We start from the raw sequence: 6042 nt of genomic DNA, 5'->3' as shown, positions 1-6042 counted from the left end.
GCACCTTAGTCTATATGCAGTTGTGGTAGCACAACTCACAACCCTAAGGTCGAGGGGTGGGATACTGAGTGCTATTTCTAGCGCCTCAGTAGGTGTCGATTTCATGGCTCCTGTTGCAGCCCTCAGGAAGGTTCCCTGTAGGCTTTTCAACAGGTTCCTTGTTTCCGTCTTACTCACCCTCGGCCACCAGACGACCGCAGCGTATAACAGTCTCGGAAGTAGAACTATTTGGTAGAGCCAGAGCATCATTTTAGGATTGAGTCCCCATGTCCTGCCCACAGCTCTCCTGCATGCCCACATAGAGGCAAACACTTTATTTCTCTGAGTACAGATATGTTCTTTCCAGCTGAGTTTATTATCCAGGAGGACACCCAGATATTTCACTCTGCTGGTGTAGTTAATCTCCGAGCCATTTAGCTTCAGAGGTTGGATCTTTTCCAGTTTATAATTTCTGGTGAAAACCAGGATTGTTGTTTTGGCTGGATTTACCGATAGGCCAGTTACCCTGCACCAGTCCTCAATGATATTGAAGGCTGTTGCCATCAGGTCCCTTAGCACCCTCAGAAATCCGCCTTTCACAACAACTGCCACATCATCGGCGAAACCGATGACGTGGAAGCCGGCCTCACTTAGTTGATTTAGAAGTCCATCTACAACCAGGTTCCATAGCAGGGGCGAGAGAACTCCCCCCTGCGGACAGCCCCTAGTCGGACGTCCCTCCACACATGCCCTCCCATGTCCTGCCGACAGTCTTCTGCTTTTCAGCATGTTTTGTGTCCAAGCAATGATAGTCTTGGACACCTGTCGTTCTTCCATGGCTTTTTCTATAGCCGGATTCGAAGTGCTATCAAAAGCCCCCTCAATATCCAGAAAGGCGCCTATGGCAAAACCCTTGACCGCCAGTTGTCCCTCAATCAGTCCCACCAGGTGATGTAAGGCGGTATCTGTTGATCTTCCCTCTCTGTATGCATATTGACAGGGGGAGAGGGGTCTGTCAGCCAAGGGCCCGGCCTTGATGTGTCTATCCACCAGCCTCTCCAGGGTCTTCAGGATGAAGGATGTGAGGCTTATAGGACGGAAGTCTTTTGGTTTTATATAACCGGTTTTTCCCGGCTTGGGAATGAATACTATCCTAGTCTCATTCCACACACTAGGGACATGTTTCAGGGCTATACTAGCTCTGAGTATCTTGGTTAGGGGTCCCGTGATAGTCTCTATCCCTTCCTGTAATAGGGCTGGGTAGATCCCGTCTGGTCCCGGTGCCTTGAAGGGTTCAAAGGTTTTGATGGCCCACTTGACCCCCCAGGGCTGCACTACTTTATTTGCCAATGCCCAATCATGGGTTTCGTAGACATCCCTCTGATTTTGCATTGTTTCTTTATCTCTCTCCTGGGCCTGTATGAAGCCTGGAAAGTGGGTGTTCATTAGGAGTTTCAGAGTCTCTCCCATGGTTTCCGTGTGGCTGCCATCTGGTGCCTGTAGGCTCCCTAGATATGGAGTCTTGTTTGTTCCAAGGATTTTTGCCAGCCTAGAGGTCTCCGATTGACTCTCCACATTGCTTGTGAAAGCCCTCCAGCAGTCCTCTTTGGCTGCCTTTATTGCCTTGTTGTAATCTGCGAGCAAGCCTCTGTAAGTTTTCCATGCGTCTTCCTTACGGGGGCCCGCTCTCATGTTCTTAGCTTTGTTAAAAGCTTTTCTAGCTTTGCCCCTCAGCCCACCGAGCCTCTCTGACCACCAAGGAGTCTCAGTGGGCTGCCCTTTCGGGATAAGCTTGCAGTTTGTCTCGAAGGAGTCCATGATGGCCTGGTTTAGGGCAATCGAAGCCTCCTCCAGCTGCTTTTTGTTGTTAAATCTGAGGATGATATCCCTGAGATTGTCAGATAGACTCTCTCGGTAATTTCCCCAGTTTGTTCGTCTTGGGTTTCTCACCCATTCCGTTTCTTTCACTGTGTGGATGGACATTCTTATGGTTTGATGATCGGACGCTGAGAGGTCCTTTGAGACCCTCCAGTCCCCAATCATGTCTGCCACTCTATCCGTCCCCAGAGTGATATCTATGACCTCCTGTCGTCTCCGATCTATGAAGGTAGGTTCTGACCCCCTATTAAGGATGTTTAGACCGGCCCCCATTATGAATTCCTGGAGGCTTTCCCCCCTGCCGTTAATGCCGGTGCTCCCCCATGCTACATGGTGCGAGTTGGCATCACAACCTAGCAGGAGTTCAAGTCCCCTTTCCTTCACATGGTTGCATAGGTCCTTTACTTTTTTCGAAGGAGGTGGTTCAGCCGAGTCATAGGGCATGTAAACTGACCCTACAACCAGGCTCATTTCCTCGCCTTGTCCCAGGCCCAGATCCACTTGTGCCACAGCCAGGTCTCCCTCACTAGCCTGTGAACAGAAGAAAGAGTCTAGTCCTTTAATAACAATGCAAGATCTAATTTTCTCCTGAGTGTTTGCGTGATAGATTCTGCCACAACCACTGAGGCCCTTAATAGCATTGTCCACTATCCATGGTTCCTGGATCATTGCTATGACAGTCTGCATCCCAGCTAACAGCCTGACTAGAGTAGCCGAGGCTGCTTTGCTGTGGTGCAAATTTATCTGTACAATGTGCACCCGGGTTGCAGCCATAATGATGACTACTTTCCTGGTACCTCTATGTACCCTTCTTCTGACTTTCACCACGGTCTTTCGCAAGCAGCTTGACAGTAGCTTTTTGAATCCCGCAGTGCAGTCTGAAGTTGCAGGCTTTCAGAACAGAGAGTGATCGGTCGTCTATCAGCGCAACGAAGTGGGCACTTTTCGCGTCCCTACTCTCACTGCCCCGAGCGACAACCCACTCTCTGGCCTGCAGTCCTGCATTTTGTTTCTCAAGGAAGCACAGTGCTTCTTGAGCGGTTAGATCTGGGTCTTCCACGTGTAGTACAACCCTGTGCTTCTTGGGAAGCTCCGAGGCTGCGACCACACGTACAGTAAGTCCAGCTATTTTGTTTTCGGGGAAAAGGCTTTTCAGCCAATTTCCCGTTTCCTCATCAGTGCAGCACACCATTGCCACACCTTCTCTTTCCCAGACACCGTTGAAGGTGGGTGCTTTCACCCCGTCAGGTAACGCCAGAATGGCCCTCTTCAGGAGTTTCTTCACCTCCGTTACCTCTTCAGTGCCCAGTTTCTGATCCGGATATGACTCCGGCATAACTGCAAACTTGAATGAGCTCGTAGTGTTCTGAGCATATGTGCCCTGATCCTGCGTTCTCATTCTCTTTTCTTTCGGTCTGACTGAGGGGCTTGGCGTAGTACGCTCTGATGGAAGGCGTTTTATTGCCTTCCTCGTAGCCCCCTCCCCCCTTCCCTCATCGACCTTCGCTGCTGCATCCGTCAAGGTTGCAATCGCCCCCGAGGTTTGATGCAGCTTCGCTCTCTTGCGACGTCTTCTCTCGGCTCCACTCAGTCTGACCCGATTCACATCGGTACCAGACTGGTCAGCCTTGTCAGACTTCGTGTGTTCGCCATCGCTGGCCCCACCCGAAGTTGCTTTTTCAATATTAAGATTTTTTAAATTGGTTTCCATTTTAGTCCCACGAGTACCGCGGTTAAGCGTTTTCACCTGGTGCATTGCCGCGATTGCCCAGGGCTTGGCTTGTCTCGGGTGGGTTACACCCAAGACTACTCTCAGAGGTCGCCCAGGTTTCTGAGAGGCACCGTTAGCGACACAGCTCCCCCTGTGCCACGCATCCTTAGGCACGGTATGGCCGAGGCCATGGCTTACGCCGCTCACACACATGGATTGGGTGGACTCCTCTTAGCGACCGCGGGCAGCGGTAGTCCTTAAGACCTCCACCGCCCGCGACCGAGCCCCCTCACTACGACAAAGTGGGAACCCAGTAGAGGGGGAATTTTTGAGTTACAGAGGTTTTTTTTTCAAAATTTTTGAAAAAATGTGTACAGTAACAATTACGAACTAGTTTTTCAAAATTCGACGTCTACACAGCAAATTTTGTATTTTTTTGCTTCCGAATGGAAGCATTGTAATCGTTCAAATTCAAGTTTTGGATTCTTTTGTTATATTGACCCATTATGATCCAAAAAGTCTGAAAATGCTATTTTTAAACCGTGTCCTTACGTATGTATGTACGTGCGTACGTATGTAAACAAATGTTTCTTTGTTCGCTAATGAATAGATGGAATTTGAATCTTTTTTTCCTCAAATGTAGGTATTGTTGAGCCCTACCAGTTGCCATTAATTAAAATTTAATTCATTTATTAATTTTTTGAATTTTTAAAAAATGTTTTTTTACAATAACTAAAAAAGAAATGTTCTGCATTGATTGAATGGCTTAAAAATTTTTTTAGATGTCCCTTTGACCGAGTTCGAAGATGAAGGCGATAGCAATAATCGTTATTTGAATTTATTCGCAAATTTTCAAAAATTGTGTATTGTTTGAAAATTAGAATTCCGGGGATATCTGTGAATATAATGCTTCAAATGAATTCAATATAGCTTAAAATCTTTGTTCTAATGCCATTAAGTTAATGTTAAAAGATGGTTACGATAGCCATATTGGTTGATTTAATTTTTATGATTGTTGAAAATTTTGAATTTTTCATGAATTTCACTGAAAGTGAGTTTTCTAATGGTTTCTTCAAATGTGATGTTTGAAATTCATTCAAGGATGTGTAAATAAAATTGTGCTATTAATATTTTATCGAAAGGCTGAGGGGAGAGATAGAACTGTAAAAAAGAGAATCGATTGTACAGAAGAAAAAGGATAATAAGAATAATGACGCTGATAACATTCAACTAAGGTGAAAATCTGACAAATTTAGCTAAAAGAAAATTTTATTCAACATAACAAAATGAAATAAACAATGAATTATACATGGTAGAAGGAAATGATGTGCAAAATTTGGAAGCATATTGCTAATTTATTAGCAAAAGTAACTATACTACATTCAATACAAGAGCAATTTCCCACTTGTTTTAATATAAAAAATTGTACCATTCATGAAAATAGCTGGAAAAATGTTTCTGAAAGAATCGAGAATATATTTTAAATGTTTTGAAGATAATTTTTTTTGCTATTTTATATGAACAGTGCAATTTTTTGAATAAAAAAAAAGAAATTAGCTGTGTAAGAGTCGAATTCCAAAGAAAATTAACTCGTAATTGCTAATATACACTTGCTTTTTTTGAAAATTTTGAAAAAAAAAACTATTTGGAGGCCCCGGACTATTTCTAACACTTCAAGTGTTTGTGGGGCAAACGAACAATAAACAATTAATTTTCTTTCACTAATTATTCGTTTTCAGACATACATAATCGATCTTTAATGCATAATAAATCTCACTCCAGTAGCCTGCGAATTTTTAAACTCATAGTAGTCTCCCCTTAAGAGGCAATGGAATTTACCATCGGAGTAAAAATTGGATCCCAAGATTATTCGTCGTTAGACGACTATTCAACAAAATCCATATTCTTACACTATAGATACCGAGATTATTGATGATGTAAAAATTTGGGTTTTGCTAAATAGTCGTCTGACGACGAATAATCTTGGAATCCAATTTTTACTCCGATGATAAGTTCCGTTAAAGAGGAAAGACGGATTCTCATCAGAACTTGAGAGCATAATAAGGGATGAATAAATGTTGTCTACGATAATTTTGCTAGTTCCTTTGATTCCTGAGATAGGATTAAAAAATGATCACGAAGCAGTCTTGGTTCGTCTCGTTTTACAATCTCCCTATTAGAATTATATGGAAAATTATCGCCTGTGGGGAAAAAATGTAAAGGCAAATTTTTTATAAAAAGTCGTTGGATGTCGTATAGATTTCACTGTGAACACCTCGACATCGCTAAGCAAGATAGACTTTTTAACGCAAGTTATGGAGAGTAAACAACCGTGATTTAGACTTCATTTTTCCCTCGTGTAGTCGTCAAATCAATGATGGAAACAAAACTTTAACTTTCGACTCGTCACGTTTACCATTTGACCCAAATTCTAGAAATTCATAGGTGTGAATAAGATGGATTATTTGAATTGG

This window comes from Diachasma alloeum, unplaced genomic scaffold (genome assembly GCF_001412515.2).
Source record: "Diachasma alloeum isolate Michigan unplaced genomic scaffold, Dall2.0 Dall_scaffold_00284, whole genome shotgun sequence".
Classification (NCBI taxonomy): domain Eukaryota; kingdom Metazoa; phylum Arthropoda; class Insecta; order Hymenoptera; family Braconidae; genus Diachasma; species Diachasma alloeum.
Note: the sequence above shows the minus strand (reverse complement) of the source record.